The sequence below is a fragment of the Vanellus vanellus genome, assembly GCF_965231255.1.
Source record: "Vanellus vanellus genome assembly, chromosome: 25".
Classification (NCBI taxonomy): domain Eukaryota; kingdom Metazoa; phylum Chordata; class Aves; order Charadriiformes; family Charadriidae; genus Vanellus; species Vanellus vanellus.
The window spans coordinates 3,033,007-3,055,673 of record NC_138930.1 but is presented as its reverse complement, the minus strand read 5'-3'; the positions used below and the strand labels follow the sequence as shown (position 1 = coordinate 3,055,673).

The 22,667-nt window shown below is 50.0% G+C and overlaps 1 protein-coding gene across 3 annotated transcripts in view; it reads right to left on the bottom strand.

Moving 5' to 3' along the window:
- PTPRS (protein tyrosine phosphatase receptor type S) overlaps positions 1-22,667 on the bottom strand; it is a 164,723-nt gene that overhangs the window by 121,783 nt on the left and 20,273 nt on the right. The window contains exon 1 of one of the 3 annotated variants that reach the window (XM_082495278.1): positions 16,018-16,061. The exons of the other annotated variants lie outside the window; for them this stretch is intronic. The gene's annotated coding sequence lies outside the window, so the exon portion shown is untranslated. Of the gene's footprint in view, positions 1-16,017; positions 16,062-22,667 lie in introns of those variants that run through there. 3 annotated transcript variants of the gene reach the window in all.

Below are 22,667 nucleotides of genomic sequence, written 5' to 3'. Positions count from 1 at the left end.
CTGAAGAAGCAGCTTAAAAACACATGCATTTTTGTAAATCCTCCCACTTCCAAGATTGTATCAACAAAAGAAAGGAGGAGGAAGAAAAAACATAAATAGGAGTTTCACATTGACAGGGTCCCTTTGAACAATTTTCAAAGAGCTCCACTACCAGTTCTCCTATTTGATTTTGTTTTTTCAGAATATCTACAGCATGTTCCTCCATGTACCAACCAATTCCACCAGTTCAGGTCCCTTTTCTGAACTGTTCCTTGAAGAAAGCACCCCTGGGTCAGCAACTACCACAACAACCGCTTCAGATGTCTGCCCAGGACCGTGGCTGTGCTGGGATCTGTTTCAAGATTTGCTCGAGAGGGACTGCATGGATGACGGATTGCACATTGATGCTGAAGATCCAGGAGCTATTTCCAGCCCAGCCACGGATCTGCAGTGGCCGTTTCCCTTCAAAGCAGACGTTGTCTTCCACCAAGGATATCCAGCACGGAGAAGAGGCGAGACTTTCTTTTGGGTGGGATCATTATGAGTGAAAGCAAGTAGAAATCTTGAGCATATACCAAACTTCGTCAATTAAAGACATTTAAGGTATCAGAGCCTTTTGCCATAACCTTATTTTTAAATTATCATTTCCAGGTATTAACCTACTATGCCCAGTGCTTGTAAGAACAGGTAAAGCAAGAGCCCTCCGGCCCCATCACAAGCAGACTGCAGAGACCAAGGAGAAATCACCCCTTAAAATCAGTCATCCAGTCCTGAACCAAACCATTTGTGCATCATCAAAGCCAGGAAATCCGTCATTTATTAACCCAAATCTAAAGCCAAGAATTTTACACATAATCTTTGTGGTGCAAATTAATCCAGCTGGGTGCAAGGGGGAGGTCTGCTCCACGTTAACAGCTTCATCCCACCAACAGCAGCCTGCCAGCTGCAGCCTCACCTGACCGAGCCAGACACAGTTCGAGACCATTTGGAAAAGAGCTGCAGTAGCACACGTGCCCCTGTTCTAAGCAATGCTCGGTTGATACCACCATCCTCCCTCTTTGCAGGAAGTAAGCAGCCCGTAATTCTAGTTACCGTGCAGCACAGACAGCTCTGGGCAGGGGTAACGGCAGCAAAAAAGCACCCGCTGTCTGATCTGAAGGACCCAGGTTGCCCTGCAGGTGCCATCTCCCATCCTTTGCTTGGCTCCTCCACCGCCAACAGAAAACTAAGCCTGAAAAGGCGAAGGAAAAAGAAGGTTTGTCAAGTCCAGGAAAAAACTCTGCAGAAAATAAAGGAGGCTGGGGCAAATCACCCAGGAGCCAGATCAAGGAAAGCAAGAAAGAAAAATGTATGTTTTCAGGGAAGCTCACTCCCAGCATGACTGCACCAGAAGCTCCATGCCCTTCTCTCTCCTCCTGAAGCAAATTTCAAGACCGAGGTTGATGTAGTGACTACAGATCTTCCTCTCTGACCTCAGAAAAAGAAAAAAAGTTTTAAAGAAATCAACCTGCATGAGAGAGGAAGCCCTGGGACCTGTGCAGCTGACACTGCAAGTGACAGAAAAGTCCAAGGGATGATCAAATTTTGGATTACGAAGGGAAAGAAGAACTGCATATACATGAGCGCAAACTGTAAATAAACAGGGAATAAATCCCAGGGATATGGTGACAGCAGCCCCCAGACAGATCTTTACAAATTGCCTTTTACAAGTAAATAACATTATATCAGAGTTTATGGGCTTCCCTGAGATGGGCATGGGCAGCGCTGGAAATACTGCAAGAGCATCAGTTAGGCAAAAAGCAAAATCACAAGGATTTTCTTGGTGCCCACAACATGGCTCTGCTCCACAGCAGCAGGACAAGATGAGGAAAAGGAAAGGAATACGGTCTGGCATCCCCAGGCTGTGGGAAGCACTGCTGGACAAGGCCACCTTCCATCAGACATCATGCCAAAGTGTCATGGAAACCCATATGAATCAGATTCCTGCTTTACCCTTCCCATGGTGAATGCACTGGCCAAATCATTCTGCCTCAGTTTCTCCCTGTGATACATCAATAGAGAATGCTGAAGAGCTACTTAACAATACCAAGTATCTAATTCACTAAAGATGTTTAAGTGCCTTGAGATTTCTGAAGGAGCTACTATAGGGAAGGCATTAATTTAAATATCTAGTGGCATAGAACATAATGCCAGGCAGATTTTCTTCCATTCTTTTATAACAGCTTAATAATCCTCAAAACAGTTTCATTGTTAATACTCCTGTTGTGTATTTTATTAGGGCCTTTTAGATTATAAAGTAAGGTAAACACTCCACATTTCTCTAGCACCTACCAAAGCACTTCTCAGAAATAATTACTTAAGCTGCACAAACACCCGTGTGGGGGACCCTTCCTATTTAGATACGAGTGCATCATATCCCCCTTTGCATCCAAAGCCACCAAAGACACTCTGAGGTTGAAAAGCAGCAAAATACACTCTCTTCCCTCCTCCCCCAGACTTTCCTTACTAGTTATTGTCTCCTCTCTTTAAAGATCCACCGATTATTACACACAAAAGGAGCAGCTCCCTGGGCCCTCGTGCAGCCACCCTCCCGCCAGCCCACAGCCCTGCAGACACGGTGGCTCCAGCGCTCAGGGCAGGGGCTGCTCTCGCCCATCGGTGTGGGCAGGGTACCGACTCCTGACCCCCGCGCAGGCAGCCGCAGAGGAACTGGCCACGGGCAGACAGTGATGCATCTTCTCTCAGGAGAGGAAGGAGACAGCAATTTTTTTTTTTTTTTTTTCAAGTTATGAAACCCCTGTGGCTATTAAAGACTGTCCATACCCAAACAGAGCATGGTACGGATCCCGTTTTCCTTCTGCTCCCTGCGACTGCAAGGCTTTCCACCTATGCATCCCCAGTACCTCCGTACTGCTGCATTTATTGCAGAGCTTCACAGCGTTTTCTGCATCTGCCGTCACACTCGTTATCCCCATCCCAAAGATGCATAACGGAAGGACCAGCAGCTTGTCCAAGCTCATGGAAGATCCCTGTTGGCCTAAGGGGGAGACTGAGGCTCCAGGGCAAACCTGTTTAACACGCTGTTCTCCTCCTTTTGGGTTGAGTTTTAGCTGTTCACACTTGCAAGCTGGGAGACCCAGTGTCTGATACACCACAGACGAGAAGGTGGGATCTTCCAGGGCAGAGACAGGCTGAGCTAGTAAGGACAAACTAAAAGCTGGCGTACCATCAATTAGCTAACCATCCTGAAACGCACAGCAATGCCAATGCTATAGCAGGAGAGGAATGAGAGATGTTAAATTTGTAGGTATCTCAGCCTGAGATAGGAGAAAAAGAAAAAAAAGAAACAGTCTTATTTGGCCCTCACGGGGAAAAAAAAAGAAAAATTAAAAAAGAGAGTAAAATCTTCCAAGGTCTACACTGAAAACCACCCTCCCCCCAAGAAAACATACAGAAAGAAAAATGCAAGATCAGCCAGAGTTACTGATAGAGAGGCTCCAGGGTATAGCCAGTTATTGGAAGTTTTGCAACGTAAAGCTTAAATTATTTATTATTATTTTTATTTTTCTAGAAAAAGAGAGGAACAACGCATCTCCTTCCTCAAAAGTTAACAACTGTGCGACATCATCTCTGCATTGTCTCCCTGTTTTATCGCCACAGTACAGCACTGAGCAGATTCCACCCCAGGGCAGACACAAAACCACAGGGCCACGGTTTCTAATTATACCCTCTATTCTCAGGGAAATGGTTTATTTATTAGCTCTTTGAGCTTCCCTTTCATTCATTCTCAGTCCCAGTCCCGGCAGTGAGGGGCTCTCGACAAGAGGAAATTTATTAGGTTTTCTCTATTCTCTACCTTCTCGGCTCCACGCTCTCCCACCCAGCCTCTCCCTCCTCTCCCCATTCAGCATTACAGGCAGTCTCATCACTTTTAATTCAATAACTTGCAGTATAATTACTCCGTAATAACACTATTATCTTAACATTTACTCAGCAGCTGTGATCCCCTTACAGCGAGGCGAGGAGGGAGAGCAGACGGGATTCTCCGGGGAGAAGTGATGGGGAGAGCCGCCTTTCTGCAGGAGAAAAACCCAAAAATAAACCCCAGCCAGAGATGGAGATGCTGCGGCAAGGAATAAGAGAGCGGGGTGAGCAACGAGGCGCTGCGCCTGCAGCCCTGCCCGAGTCCGTCCATTTTATCTCCCTTTCATCAGAATCTGGCAGGTTTTGCACGCAGAGGAGAGAGACCGAAGGGACGCTGCGTATGCACAGCCGCGGGTCTGCAATACCATGGAAGCCATTTAAACACTGCGCTTCATAACCTCCCTAAAAAAGCCCTGCCATTAGGTAAACAGACTAAAAATGGGGTAGGCAATAGCGAAAGGCCCAATGAAAGATACGACTGTGCTCTATGCTATAGGAAATGGGATCACCTCCTGCAAAAGTCATCTATTTAAATACAAATATTAACCACTTCTTTTATTGTCCCAGCTATTGCTCGCTACAAAGACTGGTTTTAATTTTTACTCCAGTAACCCCTCAGAAAAAAGGGTTTCCACATCTCACAACAGCACATTTGGTAAATAGGGTAAGAAATTCTTCCAAAGCCATAGACTAAAACTCAAATAACTTGTGCAGCAAATGAGGCGGGGAACAGCCTATTAAATATCAGACACGACCAACTCCAAGCTTGCCTAGAAAGGCAGAATTTCAACCTGCAAGCCTTACCTAGCCCTTACAAAGAGCTCGGGTGTTGGCACCTTTTGCCTCCTTGCTGTGGTTTTATTTTCTATGATATTTAAACAAACAAGCCCAGTGCATATTTAGGCAGAAATGTTCCTACATGCACCACAGAAAGAGCAAGTCACTACAGCCCCTGCTTAAGCCAGCACGATTTTGAAGCCTACAAGGTGAGATCAGGTTCATGCAGATATCAGATCCCGAAATCACACCCGAAACTCAGTACAAATACCAGCGTTAAAGAATAATTCACACTATAATGTATCCGTTTCATACACATGCTGCAGAAAAGGGGTAAACACAGTTTATTTTGATTGATTATCCATTGTGTAATGCAGAGCTATAATTCCATCAAGCCATCAAAGCGATTTGGCAATTATATAAATCATGGGAAGAACGTGCGAAAGGTTTGTCGTTAGAAACTCAAAATGGAATTTCCTCATATTATATTGCTGCATATTGGCTCGTTTTTAATAATACACAGTCAGATTATTTTGGTTTCAAATTTGTTTACATGCCTCTCTCATATACCAATTCACTGGTTACTGCTCATGACAGATCACATCAACATTAATAAGACGTTTTATGCTGTCTTCCACTCTACAGGAAATTTCCAAAGCAAACTAAGACTGAAATGCAGGCGGTGTGATGAAAATCACACCCCGTGCCAGAAAACCCAACCCCTTCAAAGCGGCTGAACCTCAATAATCCCAACGGTGTGTAATTCACACAGAAGAGGAGACTTCCCGCTTTCAGCGGGGATATGATGAAGGATGCTACAGGGAGCCCTCGATACAGCTCAGGTTTCATTATTTATAACGTTATATAAAGCCTTTACTACTGAATAGATCTTGTGTGCAGACGTAATTCTATGTATATGCATTATGATAATTAAATCTACAATAAAGAAAATAAGACAGTTTATGATGCATTATCTAGGCATCGTTATCAAGTTTTTACACCTATTTAGTTCAAATTTAGTAGAAATGACAACCCCAAGCTTTAGAACGTCCCTGATGGAAGCAGTTGCTTTAGGAGGTTTAACTCCTTGTACGTTCCCTCCTCGTTCCTCTCATACATGACTGCGATCCCAAGCACTGGGGCAGAGGAAAGCCCTTTGCAGAATTCCCCAAAGCTCATCCTCTTCCAGTCCAGACAAGGAGCAAATCCTAAAATCTGGGCAAAAGGAACCAGCCTCACCGATGCCGGTGTCAGTGGGCTCTAGCTCGACCATATCTGCTAATCTCAGCTGCAGAGACCATCCCTGTCTGAGACACACCCCAACTCCTGCGATAAAAAAAAAATCCTTACAGATTTGTAAGAGTTGATGGCAAAACTCTCCCTGTCTTCAGTGAAGAGCAGATTTCATCTCACCGCTCTGCTCTCCCAGCCCAGCAGGGAACTGCACAGGGAGACCACTGAAGTCACTGTGATTATTTGCTTTTTTTTTTCTCTTTAAAGGTAAAAATAAATCCAACCACTCTGCGGGCCCTCAATCAGTATTTATAATCTGTCTGTTTGAGGTTTGGGGGGGAAAAAAGGAAAAAAAAAGCCATGCTGAGCTGTGCACTGAAAAGCCACCCAAGATAAACTGAAGAAGCACTAAACATTGTGCCATTAAGTGAGAAAAAGACTACAACTTTGATGTGACACTTGGCTGTTCTCTGGCACTATAAACTACTGCACACTAAAAAAGTTTGTTAAATGCTCCATAAACTTTAACACATTGCTGAAACACTTCGAACTAAGAATTTTATTTGGCTATCCACAAAACCGCGCTTCTAACAGGCAAAGAACAGCAAGTGCATATTTTTCTCTAGAAATTACAGTCATGATTTAATTTCTAGAGTTCAAAACAGTGAAATTAACACAGGTAGATTCAAGAATTCCCTGAGAAGAAAGCACTCGCGCTGCATTTGCTTTAGGATAGCTGAAGCCTCAGTGACCAAGTCTTCAGGCTTCATTCCTCCTCCAGTACCTCTGATCTTTATATTTTGAGAAACAACTGACTCCTGGACATCAGACAGCGCCAAGACAGCAGTGAAGCACTAGAACAGCTCCCTGCAAAAGCAAATTGCAAGGAAAACAGCAGAGTGGAGTCCATGCTTCATCTTTTCTATGTACTTGCCTAGACTTGCATTTCCAAAGCTATTCCAGATCTAAACCAGGGTACCAGCCAAGAAGCAAAACTAATCTTTTAAAAAAAAAACCAAATGTTTTAATATTAATGTTCATTCCTCACCACAAAGGAAACGAGGCCTTTCTCATGATTCTGCCATTTTTCCCCCAAAGCAGGAGGGAAGACAATCAACTCTCCAAAGGAGCAACAAGGTGAGACACCGCATGAGGCACCCACAACTCCCCATCACCTCGATCTCCATCAGAATTTCACACCAGACCTGAGACAATTTCCAAAGGAAATTTTTGTCCGTTGAAACTTGCTGAAAAAACTAAAATCCACCAGCTGGCTTAAGCATCATTGGCTTTGCATAAAACCTAAAGCCACTTTTAACATGTCACTCATCTTCCCTATTAAGCCTAATGGAAACTGTGTGGCACGGCTGCCCGCTTAGGGACAGACGCAGATTTGGATGAGTAGCCCAGAGACAGAGAGGGACAATACCAAACCTACACCCTGCATCCCTGCGCTTCCACGTCGAGACCACGGATGCAGGGGACAGAGGAGGGTACAGCCACACATCCTCCCAGCCCAGCCCTGTACAACCTCTCTGGCGCACGGGCTGTTGCAATTTTCCACTGGTTTATAGCAAGCAGTTACTCCAGCACTGGCGCAAGGGAGAAGCAGGGACAGAAATTCATTTTGAATCACAACTATACCTGGGGCTAAATCATTCAGATGGTGCGATTTACACATTCCCACCTCTCAGGGCAGTGCATAAAGCACCGCACGGGCCCATCATTCATTTCAGGATATTGCTCTGGAACGCGCTGTCAAGCAAGTGTTTCATGGCACACGAGCGAAGCTTGCTGCGAGGAACCAGGCACACTCAGCAAGCAGCACTTGGTGCTTCGTGTGACGCTCCACCTTCAGTAAGAGAAATGGGCTCCTGGTAATGGACTACAATTCCTTCCCCTCCAGGAAGGCAGCGCTGCAACCATCAAACACGTCAGGCTGGAGGCAATGGTGATTCATCCAGTCCAGCACACCAGCGCCAGCAGCACCCAAAATCAGACGCTTCAGAGGAATTACCTGTCTGGGTGAAGTTTTTTCCTAGCTCCAAGCCATGACCGCTTGGCAGAGGACCTGAAGCAGAACTGGATCAGTCCAGCAGGGCAGGGACCGCAGAGGAGCACTTGCCTATGGCGTCCTGCAGCATCCAGGACACCAAATCCATTAACACTGGAGAAACGGCAGCAAATAACCAAGTTTTCACTCCTTGACGCCTACTCAACGCACCAGGTACAAGGCTTGGATGGCATGAAAGTACTCCAAGGACAAAAGGGCCTGTGTGATACTGTGATATAGGGTCTGGGGAGACCGGAGCCTTTCTGGCTACCAGGGACCATCTCCAGCAGGATTTAACCCACCTGGGAAGCCTGGAGCAGCCTGAACTTCTGCAAGGTCTCCTCCTGCCCGCACACTTGGGGCTGCAGCCTTCAGCCCCAGTGCAAACACCAGGTCTTGGTTAATGAAATAATCCTTTGAATTCGAGCAGCTCCCATTTCACAGAACAAGACAGCTGTTCGCTTCCCTGCATGCATTTTTACACTGAGTTCTTCCGTCCTCTCCCCCAAGTTTTTCTGCCTCTTGCTCCTAAAGTTCAAATAAACACATTTTCAAGATGTTAGTTGTAACTTTATCCCTTATTTTTAATTTTCCTTTTTTTCAGACCAGTGTTTTAAGGCTTTCTGACTTCAGAAACCTTGCAGACAGAAGACTTGCTCCATTGCCACGGCCCTTAGCCACCACTTTGTTCAACACAGAGAAGAAATCAAAATTCAAAGGGCAGTTCAAGAGCCTTGACATTATGGCTACAGCAAGACAAGGAAAGAAAAAAGATCCCTCGGTCCAAACCCTCCAACAGCCCTCAGGTGTCTCTCATGCTTTACAGTACCTCCCTCATCTCAGTCCCCAAATTTCCTTCATTACACGTGAATTTCCTGCTCCTCCCCACCCCCAATTTTCTTGATTTCTGCTGGAAAGGGGGAAAAATAGACCTGTTGGAGTGGGTCCAGAGGAAGCCACAAAAATGAGATAGGAATGAACACCTGTCCTATGAGGACAGGTTGAGAGAGTTGGGGTTGTTCAGCCTAGAGAAGAGAAGGCTCCGGGGAGACCTCATTGTGGCCTTTCAGTATTTAAAGGGGGGTTGTAAGAAAGATGGGAACAAACATTTTACATTGGCTGTTGCAATAGGACAAGGGGTAATGGCTTTAAAGTAAAAAAGTGTAGATTTAGACTACATATAAGGAAGAAATTTTTTACAATGAGGGTGGTGAAACACTGGCCAGCGAGGTGGTCAATGCTCTATCCTGGGAAACATTCCAGGTCAGGTTGGATGGGGCTCTGAGCAACCTGAGCCAGTTGAAGATGTCCCTGCTCATGGCAGGGGGGTTGGACTAGATGGCCTTGAAAGGTCCTTCCCACCCAAACTATCCTATGATTCTAAAAAAAAAAAAAAAATCACGCATGAGGGCATATTTTACAACACATGCACAGAGCTCCCCGCATGGCTGGGGCTGTATCTCTGCCACACATTGCCCACGTCTGACAGGCGGAAAGGAGCTGCGTGCGGGGCGGCTGCACATCCCTCCCTGCATGAAACAAATCCGATGTCTACAGCACACGCATGTGCACGTGTAGCCCCAAAACATGAATCAAGGGCCCGAACGTGCCTCCCAGAGAGCCGACCTCCCCACAGCAGTGTTTCCAGGATCCAAAGCCCGCAGACATTAAATCTTCCAGGCAGTTTTTACACGTGGATTTGATCCTCAAACATGGTGCTGGTCAGAGACTGGATTTCACTGTGACTATTCCTCGAGGTCCCCATTTTGGCCAGTTGCCGGTGGCCCTCGCTGCTACGCAAACCCTCCTGTTCTTGCAGGCAGACAAGGGACAGGGTATTTCCACCCATGCATGGACACTCACTGGCACAGAGAGTTCCAGGAAAGGACTGTGTCGTGCATCCCAGCAATAGCCCCGAGAGGCTGGTCCTACCCCAAGAAAAATATCAATTTTCCCCTTTCCTGGCATGAGTGTATTGAAATATTCGCCCTCGGGAGAGACTTTTAAAAATCACTCCAGGAGATCAGGGGCAGGAGATATCCCACATCCCCCTCCTCCTGCTCCAGCGGCTCAAAAGCTGCCGATTCCTAGCGCAGCCCATCTGGTGACCACAGAGAAAGACGGATGGATGGGGACATGCAAACTACCCAGATCTTGTAACAGAGCATGGGGAGAGGCTGCTGCTTGCTTCCTTAAGTAAAGGATAAAGTTTTAATTTAAGCTGATCTCTAGGGAGAGAAAGGAGGTTATTGAATCCATAGAAAGCAGCGGGGAATGAACCAAGTGACCCTGAGGCCAGGCACAAGCAACCAGGATTCCCAAGGGTTACAAAGCTGGGGGGACAGACCGGCACTAGATTTGCTGTGGATTTTTTTTCATCCCCTGCTCCGGACGCACACACATTTCCCTTATGCTGCCTTAAAGAGCAAACAAATGTCATTTCTCTGGGAAAACTGGAAAGACCGTTTTCTTCCCAACCCTTCCCCCTCTCCAAATCCCCCCCACCCTTGCAGCTTGCAGAAAAGTGCCCCTAATCCCCAAATTCTCTCTCTACCTGCAGCAAGAGCTGAAACCCTACCCGTCCCCTCCCCCAGCCCTCCAACCGCACTAATCCATCAAATTCCCTGGCCTTGCAGCCCACCCCCAGCCCCGACAGCAGCAATCCTGGCACCAGATGTCCACTGACAAAAGCAGCGCCAAGCATCAAAAAGCAATCGCCCCATCGCCCCTGTCCCGACGGGGCCCCTGGGCAAAAAGCGAGTTCAAAGCACCATAACCCGCCTGCACAGCCGAGCATCCTTCTGCTGCTACACACCCTGGGCACCAGCGTGCCGGAGAGGGGCCACATCCCTCACTGGGGACACAGTGACAAAACTCAAACCGTATCTGAGTCTGCCAAGGGGCTGCAATTCCCCCTCTTGGATCAGGGATTTAAAACAAGGGTCACCAATGGAAAATAAAAGGGATTTTATTTTTTAAAAAAATCAAAACCCAAGACAGACATCTGTGCTCTGTCCACACAATGGCTGAAGCAGCATTAGCAGCGACTTTGTTTAAATACTACTGTTGCAAACCTCTTCCCGGCATCCTCATCACCGCCTGCCAGAAGGATTTTGCTAGCCAAACCACGCTCCAGATTAGCCATCTGGATTATCTGTATTTGCTAAACCCGACCGCAAGACCAGCCTTTAAGACAACACACCCACCTCCAGGGATTTGTTCGTAGAAAGAAAAGTGGAGGGGGGATATCCTCCACTCCACATCCTCAGTAACTTTTCAAATGCACTGATTTTTTACCCTTTCTTCCCTTTTTCTTCGTTTGTGGGCATTCGGTACTACTGCTTCCGGCATTAGGGCATGCTATTTACATAAGCCTCCTCTGTCAAGTCCCACTGGGCAGTTACAGTCTCACCCCCACCCTTATTTCACAAATGCAATTTCAAGCTTTCCCACGTTTCCCTCAGAGAAACGGGAGAAGCAACGTGCCGGCAGGCACAGACCGTCCCAACACCACGCAAGAAGGACAAGCTGTGCACGCAAAAGCCCCGCCTGAAACCCATCCCAGAAAAAACTGTGTTAACAGAGCCAGCCTAAGAGCAAAACTCAGCGCCCTGCCGAATAAGAGCAACGCCCCGTTTCTACAACTAATTATTTGCAACAATCTCCCTGGTCGGCTTTTAAAACAGCTCCAGCTCAAGGTTTCCCTGACTTGTACAGGAGGAGCATCTCTCCTCCCTCCCACACCCCGAGCATCCCTGGACAAATCCTCGCAAGGCTCGAGGTGCCGAGATTTGGGGGAAATTTGAACTGTCATTTTCCCTATTATACACAGGTTTAGTGCTGCTGCTACAGCATCATTTTATTTATGGTATTACTTCTGTCATTATAATGATCCTACATAAATTCCACATACCGATTCCATAACAATACTTGCTGCTATTATAATAATGATCCCATCTGAACGGCACAGGTGCCATTATCAGAAAATCTGTTTGTAATAGAGAATCAACTATAAAAAGAGGCATTACGCCCAAATGAACTATTTAAGAATTACCATAAACAGGGGGCTGGCCTCAATTCCCTTAGCTGCAATGCACTGCTTCCTGCAGTCGTAAATAGATAGCAAGTCTAAATGAGCAGGTAAGTCACCCTGGGACTTGGGAGCTGATGCTGAAACCGGGCACTGTGTGGCTTCCTCACACGAATAAAACCTACCACCGCACAGGTTTTAATAAAGACTTTTTGCTTACTAAGTGCTAATGAGAGCGCTAATCAGTACACGGAGAAGTTGAAACACACCCTTACAAACTCAGAAAAGAGTTACCTGTAAATAGAAAGGAAGGGCAGAACAGCTTCTTTAAAACCCCAAACTCACCCAAGCACACATGAGCTCATGCAAAATTAAGGCCGCAGTCACTTTGGAAATGACACAAGATGCAAGGGAAAAATAAAGGTGGTGTAGTGTTCAGTTTGATACATCCCCATCCCTGCATCACCCCCTGCACGTTCACAGCTGTAACATCTCCCAGGTGCCTCCTCATTCAGAAGGTCGCACCTACCGCAACAGTTATTACTCCTACAAAATAGTTCTGGAAGGGCAGCCACTCCTTCAAAGAGAGCTTCTAACAGATGTTTTCCCACCGTCAGCATTTGAACAAACACGGTGTCTCACACCTTCCACAGTCCCTAATTCTACCTGTTCATTCTTCACACCCGTAAGCGCAGCATGAAATAAATTCAAATGTAACAAGATTATACTTCCCCGGTGCCACAGGACGCACTGCAATCTCTGCCGAGTCTGACAGCAAAGCCTTGCATGGGAATAAAGTATACCTGGGGTTCAAAATCTCTTCAAAGAGAGGGCAGAGGATGGCTTGGGGGGAGTGGTAATGGCATAGAGTGCCTTTCATCTCCAGGTGACTGCTTAAAAATTCAGCCCAGGTGAGCAGCATCTACAAAGTCCTTACTAGACAAGGGCTGCACAGAAGCCAGCATGAAATGAGGAAGTGGCTTCAATCCAGCTCTTCGCGGACCGGTGTCAGACAACTTGTCACTCCTACACCTGGCACCACGGGGCAGCCCTCAGAAAGGCACCGAGGACGGCATCGTGCAACCTCGATTTTCTCCTTTACACATAGCCAGGTGTCACCGGTGCTGCTGCTCTTTTTTGGCCCGCACCCACGCGCAGCAGACAGGGACGCTCGAGCAGAAATCAGAGATACCAGGTCTATTCCTGGCCTCGCTGCCGACCTGCCGCGGGAGCCTGGGCAAGCCTCGCTACTGCTTCTGCCTCAGTTTTTTTTGGCCAAACGATTCAACCCATGGCATTTCAAGCACTTTTCACCAGTCGACCCTAAAACACTTCGCAGAAAGGAGTTACGCATCGCTATTCCCATTTTACAGACAAGGAAGCTAGCAGATTGCCATTTCCCCAAGGCTGTTTTTCTGGCACGCTCCTTAGAGATTAAATCTAGTGAAATAGCTGCGCTGTACAAGAATCTGTACCCACAGGCCAGATTCAACAGCGAGGGTAAAGAGGGTGTTTGAGACTTGCTGTGATCAAGGTTAAGAAACATAATAAAACACCATATCCTGCTTTTCCAGCTCTGCAGGGTAATGAGGGATTTCCTCATATACCTGCTGCAACTGTCACCTTTGCAGGAATTTAGCACCTAATACTAAATTCACTCCCTGTCCACACACTGAACATTCAGACGGTTTATTCTGGTACCTCCACCTCCCCCAAAAATGATACGCATCTCTTCCAAGTCAAAAGCATAATTGGGCCTTCTCTGCTTTCAATGCCTTTGAAAAATCACTGCTTTGCCATTCAGCTGCAGGAGGAGGTCACAGAGCAGCCGGACCGCAGAGCAGCAACCCCGACACTCCCCCACTCCCACGTTTCCACTCTGACTGGCAGAAAGGTTTGGAACAAGCATCCCGCACTTCTCCTGGATGGCACGTACCTCTTTCTGCACTAGGGATCAACGACACGCTCCCAAGACGATAAAAGATACAGATACCTTCTACTTGGCAGGTTCTCAGAGTAATAACATGACAGGATGGTGAGCATTTTACTCCAGGGATGAAAAGGCAAAGAGGGAAGCGCAGCCCCGGAGCTGCTGTCCTCTGTGCAGACCCCTCCTCCAGTGCAGCTCAGTCCCTGATGCAGGACCACCTCACCAAGCCAGAGCTGCTGTCTGAGCCAGCTTTACTCACCGTCTTCGAGCCCACGTCCCAACACACTCCTCCACAAGAAGTGAGAGGGTGGCTTGAAAGGCACCAAACAACTCCAGATGCTCGTTACGTTAGAGAAAACGTAAATCGTGAAGAAACTGTTAAAATAGCTCAATTAGATCAAATGCAGATTTTTCACTTCCTCCTTTTTGGCAAAAAAAAACCCCAAACAACAAAAACCCAACCAGTAGTGTCAGTCTGTAAATAAATATTAACCTTGTAAAACACCAGGGCTGACAAGCACCTCTGCAGCCAGAAACAGACCAGCAGTGGATTCCAGACCTGCACCCGACAAACACTGAGCTAGTTACAAGAGAAGAAAAATTTCTCAGTGCAGGTGGTTTGTTATTCTCAGAAAGTCTCTTTTCAGCAGATGTTCCTCTGTTCTGTGTGTGGCGATCCCAGTGCGCTGGAATTTGTGATTTCTCCTCTGCTAAGTGACGTTTTCAGGAAAAGGGAAATGAAAGGATGGCGAGATGCAGCTATACAAAGCACAGGCTAGAGAATCCCCCGTTTTTTTTTAAGAGACAAACCATAATGTTAATGTTTGAAACTGCTTTTCATATATAGCAATGATCAGCTTAATCTTTACATTTTTATCCTTAACTGCAGGAGAGTTGTCCGCCAATGAACAATATAAATTCAAATTTAATTTCAAGGGTTCCTTTAACTGCCTCGAGTCAGACCAGCTGCTGCAAATTCAAAGTTAGAGCCTTGACGTAAAAGTTACCTGCAACATAAAAGTATTTTGCCTTTGCCAGAGTGAGAAAGAAACCATAAAGGGATAAAATATGGCCATTTCTTAGGAAAGTTCCACCTACACAGTTCCCGTAACAAAATGGAGCTTTTTTTCCCCTCTTATGTTGCTAAAATTACATATTTTAGACAAATCTGCATCTCAAGCTTAAGCAGTAGCGTAACGGCTAGCAAGCAAGTCATATAAAAGCGAGAAAGCGAGTTATATTTTAATCCTGGGAACCGAGCACAGAAGTTGTGCAATGTTTACAACGAATAAATTTTGTAAAACGCTCACAGCCCGTGTCCTGCCCCGAGCTGCGGAGAGCATCGCGCAGGCGACCGCTGCGGACCTGGGCTGCCTTTTACTCATTAACAAATAAAAGACATTTCTAGTACGGGGAAAAAAACACCCAAACGTGTAGTAAAAGGGAGAATTTGGGGAAAAGGGTGAACTAGAGAGCCGGCCCTTTGTAAGGCAGAGGAGGGCTCCCAACGCGCACACACATACACACACGGGGGGGGGGGGGGGGGGCTGGATGCGTTTTTTACACTTTGTCTCTTGTTTTGCAGCAAAACGCTCCCGTGAGCCACCGGCTGGGGAAAAGAGGGGGAAGAAAGAGGAGGAGGAGGAGGAGAATGGGGGGGTGTCCCCTTTCCAACTTCCAAGCGCTCCCCCCGCCCCACGAGCGCTCTCCTCCATCAGAGCAACGTTACCCATCGCTCCGCAGATAACGCCCGGCCGGGAAGAACCCTACAGAAATGGGTATTTTACCGATTATCCCCCGGCGGCTGAGTCCTCCCGCCCTCCCCCCGAGACCCCCCGGCTGCCCCTCGCCGCTCCCTCAGGCCGCCGGCCCGTCCCTCCCCTCACACCGCGCCGGGGGAGGCCCCGGCCGCGCTGGATGCTACCGCGGGGGAGGAGTGTTTCCCCTTGAAAAATGAGGAAAAAAATTTAATTTTTTAAATCAAACCGACTGCCTCGAGTCTCGTTTCGGGTATGGGGGGGGTCTGGGGCGAGGGGAACCCCTCGGCGCCCCCGGGGACGGGGGTTGTCGGGGCGCGGGGTAGGCACTTACCGGGAGGGGACCGGCCGTCCCACCCGCGCCGCCCTCGGCACGGCGGCCCGCGGCGCCTACCGGGCCCACGGGCGCCGCGACCCCGCCGAGGAGCCCGCCGCGGCCCGGGCGGAGGGAGGCGGAGCCGGGGCGGGGCCGGGCCGCGGGGCCCAAAGCGACTGGGGGGAGCGGGGCCGGGGGAGGCTGAGGGGGGCAGCGCGCCCGGGGCGGGCGGAGGGAGGGAGGCCCGGGGCGGGGGAGCGCCGCCGCCCGTCAGGCCTGGCCGGCGTTACCTCAGGGTGTTCGGCCGCGGGGTCCCGCACAGCCCAGCCCCGGGATACCCCGTCTGGTCCCGGATTCCTCCCCCAGTGTCCCTGGGGCCGAGCCCTGGGGTCCCCCCTTGCCTGGCCCTGGGACCACCCCAGCCTCCACTCAGGGTCTCCCCGAGCCTGCCCTTGGCGTCCCGCCTGGCCCTTTGGGGTCCGTTCCCCCCATACCAGTCCCTTTGGGTCACCTCACAGGCAGCCCGGTCCCCACAGCTCACATCGTACTCCCCAAAATAAAAAGCAAAAAGCCCCCCGCCTCACCCTCCCCAGGGCAGGGGAGCACCACTGCTCCCCCGGCACCCCTTGGCCACCCCACCATTAACCTCATCCCCACAGGGCAGCCGCTCGCTGGCAGCGCTTGCCCAAAGGGGAAACTGAGGCACGACAGCGCCCAGGCTCTGCCCTCGGCTGATGCCGTCCCCACAGGAGCCGGGGCTCCCCCTCAGCCCCCCAGGCCCTGGACACGGGGCAGCTTCGAGTGGTGCCATGCCTGGCTGGCGCAGAGAGCCGAAAGGGAAGGGGGTGCAGCGGGGTTAGCCCCCACCTGCAGGTTTTTGGCCATACAAAGCCCAATACCGCTCATCGGGTCCTTGCTACCTTGGGCCTACCATCAGATAAACTCTCACCTCCAAACACTTTAGAAAAAAAAAAAAAAAAAACAACCAACAATAAAAGCCACAACTTTCTTCATTTATTTTTCATGGAGCTCTGCAGATGTGCAAAGCTCTTGCAGCCATCTGTAAAGAGAGAAGGTAATTCCTAGCCTGAGGACTTTATAGTTTAAATAAGACATAAACGTGGCAAGAGGACAGTGAAAAGAAAGGCGAGGGGGGCACTCAACAAAAGGGTTTCTTCAGAGAGGGATTAGGGTATCACGATTGCTATGTATACATCTTTGCATTGACTCTATATAGGATTTCAGAGTAGCTGTTATCTCTGGGCAGGAACAAAACACTCTGTACTTGCCCTTTTCCAAATTGTACCAAGAAGCTGGAACCGAACAAAACCCCCAAACAAAAAAAAAATAAAATCACAACAACAAAATTCCTTCCCTCCCTTCCCCTCTCGATTTTGCCTATTTTTTTTTTTTCCTGCACAGAGAGATATTTTGCCTTTTTTTTTTTTTTTTTACCTTTGGAAAGCTTGGGGTTGAAAAAATCCTCGGTCATTTGGGAATTCTCTGAGCCAGCGACCATAGCGGGGCTGAGCTCAGAGAGAATTTTGGCAGACCCCGGCGCGGTGAGGGCTGCGCTGGACCGTGTGCCTGGGAGAAGGGGGGTGGGGAAACGGGGGGCAAAGGAGGCCACATACATTTTTAGAAGAAAAAAAAATAGGGGGAAAAAAAAAAAAGGAGAAAAAAAAAAGCATCACAGAGGCCTGCCTGGCGCACACGCCAGCTCTGGGGGCTGGGAGCGGGGGAGCGCAGGGAGGAGAAAGGCTGGGTGGATGGAAGTGAGGATCCAGATTGAAAACAGATGGGATTTTTCTTGCCAACCTGACATCCGAGACCGCGGGAGGCGGGGTAGAACTTCCCCTTCGGAGAGGCTGGCAGCCAAGAGATATGGCGGGGGGAGGCAGGGGGAGGCCCCCCGAAATATCCCAGTTTGGTTTAAAAAACCCTTCTCGCTCCCTCTCGCTGGGGCTCCCCGTTCGGCAGAGAGGAGCCCGCTGGAGCTGGGTTGTTTTTAATACTTTGAGGGGTTTGATTTTACCATTAAGTGTCTGATTCATCTGTTCCTGCCTGCTGGAGCTAAGCCCAGCCTGGCAGTTAATGCTTGCCCTAAGGAGACATCTTAGGGGCATTTTGCACCCACACGGATCCATCTCTGCATAGGCACCCGAGGGAAACACGCGTAGGGGCACAGAAATAAGCCCCTGCACACCTTCGCCCTCCCGCACGGCAGCATCAACCTGCAGCTGAACATCGGCCACAACCTCCACCCAGGGACGAGCCAGGGTGCGGCAAACCCGTGCCCGGAGCGCGGCTGCAAAGATCCACGTTGGCAGGTAAAGGAGACACCATCAACCGCTGGAGGACATCAGTGTCCCTTGGTATGGCCCTGGGCACCTGCGCTGGTAGCCTCCAGCAGCCTGAGCTGCCCAGTTTTTAAGAAGCCGCAAACAAATGATGCAACAGCCCTGCAGTGACTTAGCGGTGATTCACCCAGCAGTCAATTTGTGGCTGGTTTGGGGCAGAGCTGAAGCTGCGTCGCCCCTCCATCCACGCAGCCCATGCTTTGGTGTGAGAGGGACGGGCTGGTGCAAATCCCACCCGGTCTGCACCAGAGGTGGCAGAGGGGTCCCCGGAGACACCGGGATGCAGGGGCCACACGAGTCCCCATGCTGAGCACCACATTTTGGGATAAAGATCGCTGCAGGACAGCAAAGGGCTGCCCAACGTACAGCAAGCGACTGGCAAAGCCGCCCCTCCAGCAGAGCGCGGGCATCCTCCCCGGCCCGGCAGGGACTGGGGTCCAGCCCCCCCCCCCAGGATTTCACAGCTACTTTGCAAACCAGAAACAAAAAGTTAATGGTGCGGGCTTGACCACATATTTTCCAGGGGCTCTGGGAGACCGGCTCTCCACAAGCCGGCTAACACACACTCTTTTCATTCAGAGCTTTAAATACCCAATTGTGTCTGTTTTCAGCACGCTCATTTTTAGCATTTTAATGATATGGTCCCCGGCTCTCGCCCTCCTTGGATTGGCCGCAGCGTGGGGTTTTTTTTTTTCTTTTTTTTCTTTTTTTCTCCTCCTTCTTTTTAACATCTTGCCGAGCAAGAGGGGAAGGGGAAGGGGGTTAGCAAGAGGTCACACATTTCTCCTAACCCAAGTGTTTTTCCAGCAGGCAGGGGGTCCTGCCAGGGACAAAGATGAACCAGCCCCTTCGGCTGCGAGCTCTGCACCTTCCGCTGCGGGTCCTCAGTGCAGGCGCGGGACGGGTGCGCTGCCCTCGCTAGAGCTTTTTGGGAAGGTGGACAATCCAGGCACACTTCCCAGGAGAGGCAGCGGGCAGCAGCACCCATCCCCACACCCTGGCACAGCCAAAACCCCGCTCACCATGACCAGCCCTGGGAGAAACGGTTTGGGGTTTCCCACAGCAATCGATTTTCCCTTCTTCCCCTCCAGCCGGAGCTTTCCTTGGGCCCAGTCAACAGGGTTTTGTTTGGCTGCACCACTCTGCTCCACTCGTGGCCGGGCAGAAGACCCCATCCATGTGCAGGACCTGGCACACAGCGTGGATCGCAGCTTGGGCACAGCACCCAGCGCAGGCTGTGCTGGGGACCCCCGGTGCCTCCACCCGCCTCACGTCCCCCCATTCCTGCCCTCAGCCTGTTAGAGCAGCTCTGTTTTTTCCACTGGAAAGTTCCCAAAGAGGCTTCAGGCATGTTAGAGCACAGCACAGACTCCACTGGGAACTAGAGGGAGCCCCGAGACCCAAAAGCGCCATGGGACCCCCAAAGTTCTGCACCTGGACATGGCAGAGCCACCCTGGACGTGGCAACACACCGCACCACCTCCCTGACACAAAGGAGATATAAACCAATGTGGCAAATGGCACTTTCAAATACCCAGCTGCAAAAACCCCCAGCTTTGGCCACCACCTCCAGAGCCACTCACTACGCTGCCCGCAGTGCCCGTGGAGGGGTGCTGGCTTGGCCCCGGGTGCACGGGGGTCCGTTTGGCTCCGCATTGCGGGCAGTTATCACAGCATTGACACCGCAAAACTGTTTTGGGTCCGGGGTCAGCTTCAGCATCTCCACCCGGCTCTGCCCCTACACCAGCCGGAGCGCCCCGGCCGTGCAAACTGCCGCTAGAGCCAAGGAGGCAGCAGGAGACTCGTGGCTGCACCGGAGAGGAACCGAAGGCGCGGGTCCTACCTCCATCCCTCAGCAAACATCCCCATTCTCCCTTCCCTGCTTGCTTTTGCACATTTGCATGTGCCGCCGTGCCCCAGCTCTTGGCACAGGCCAGCCCCAAGGGATGTCCCTTCCTCCCATCCCCCCCACTTCACCCCCATATTCAGTGTTTTCCCCATCCCCTCTCCCCCAGCTCCCCAAACACATCAGGTCCCTATTAACCATCCTTCACAGGGTGCTCCAACAGCAGCCGCTCCGCGGATATCTTTTTTTCCGCCCAGTAATATCGAAATGATATTTATTAAATTTGCTCTCTAAGTCCCTCAATCTGCTCCATAATACAGTGAATCTGCGAGGTGGTTTCACTGATCCCGCCTCAATGAGACCAGATTAACGCAGATGATCCCGGCTTTGCGGCTCCCTCGTCCCAGGGAGGGTCAGAGGTTGGGCAGAAAGGCAAAACCCGCTGGCAACGCCGCTGCGGCCGAGCCGGAGGAAATCACATGGGCTCTGAAAATGATTTCCGAGGTTAATTCCAGGTGGGAAGGAGGGAGCACTCAGCGTGGACACGCAGCAACTTTTAAGTCTCCCGAAAAGCCGTTTGGCTGTTTATTTCGGCTTCTCTTGCTCTTATCTTCCCTCCTTAAGCGCATTGATTGCACCTGCCCCCACCCCGCTCCCCAGCAAGAAGCCCATTAAATCTAAAGTTAGCTCCAGAAAGGTTCATCAGATCCATTATCTCTGCATTCAGCTAAATTATGAAAATCATTAAGATAAGGAGGCATGGAGCCTATTAGTTTCCTGGAGAGGATGCTTTACAATTTTTTTCCTTCTGCTTCCACATTTAATTACCTTAAGTTTCACAGTATTTAATTCCATTTATTAAACCTTTAATACGTAAAAACAAAACAACAACAACAAACCCCACTGCCGGTCGCCTGTAGGGAGGGCGCAGAGCCAGGGTACGGAGCAGCCTCTGCCCCCCCCATCCCCTTCCCCGCTCGGGTGCCGGAGGGGCCCCGATCCTGCGGCTGCGCAGGGACCCTCGCAGTCGCGCTGGAGCTGCGCTCGTGCGGGATGCAGCCATTAATTAAAAACTTAAGGACACAGCCTGGGGTTCATGCAAAGGGAAAGGGAGCGGCGCCGGCCCGGGGTGCTCCCACGGGCTGCCCCAGGCCAGGCTGGTCCCCGAGCCGGCTGCCGGGAGCTTTGCTACAACTCGGGGGGATGACACAAAAAGCAGCGGGGTTGTGGGAACTCTGTTTATTATTTTTTTCTCTAAAATTGCAGGAGCACAGTTGAAGCTGCAGTGCCACCACACCCGGAAAGCCCCAGCGGGGACGGTACTCCCCCAGGTACACGCACAGGGATCCTTCCTCTGTTATTGGAGTTATTTTTTTGGACAGATGCTATTTTAGGACAGACAGAAAGCCTATGGAAACAGCAAAACCCCCACATGCTTCAAGCAAGGTCAACCTGAAGCATTAGCGTCTCTCTGGCTGCATTTTGCCTTCCCAGAGATGCTATTTAGCAATCTCGGTTACTATTAGAGCAGCATCTAAAAACCCCTCATCCTGTAATGCCGAACGAGCTGTAACTCTCACGCGGTGCTGTCTCTTTGCCGTCTAAACAGGACAGAGACCAAAGAGTAAAAACAAAACTAGAGGCGCAGCCGGGGCAGAGCCCGGCGCAGGGCCACCCACCGTGCCACGCATGGGGGAACAGTCCCCCACCGCTCACCGAGACCAGGGCTGCGGACCCAAGTCCCTCTGAGCACACAGACAACGACATTCCCATATACAGCACCTCCAAACACCTCCCTGCAGAAGACTTCAACATTTTTACAATTCGTGGACCACTAAAACTTTTCCCGAGAAGCTGTGGACGTCCATGGAGCCCCTTTCCATAGACCCTTTTCTCCAGCGCTTGCAAGGCACGGTGTGCCAATGCCGTCTCCTCACCCATCCGAGCGGGACCCCACGGCTCCAAGCATCACACTTTCTTCCCATCGACATCTTTTACGGGATTAAACCTCAAACTTGGCCTGCATTTTGCATTTGGTTTTTAAATCAGGAATCACTCTGGAAAAGTAGCACCAGGAAGAAAAAAACAACTTGCTAAAGTGTTCCCCAGCAGCATATCCACATACTTTAATATAAAAAAGCTGCTGCTAATTTAAAAAACAAATGTTTAAGCAATCAAGCATGTTTATTTAATTTGTCCTTTCTGTGCCAGAGAAGGCCCGAGCCGCTTGCAGTGGCTGCCACACGGCTTTATCGAGAGCGTTCGCGGTGAGGTCCCCGTGTTGGGGTGGGAGCAGCTTGGAGCCCCAACGCAACCCACCCCCGGAGGGGAGGTCGGCTCCTCCCGGCCCCCAAGAGAGGGTCTCCTGGGACAGTCCAGTCTCAGACCCACCACCCCAAGATGAAAACAGACATCTGGACCTTAAAGACAGGACTCAGGATTTGCCCCAGATCTTCTCTCTG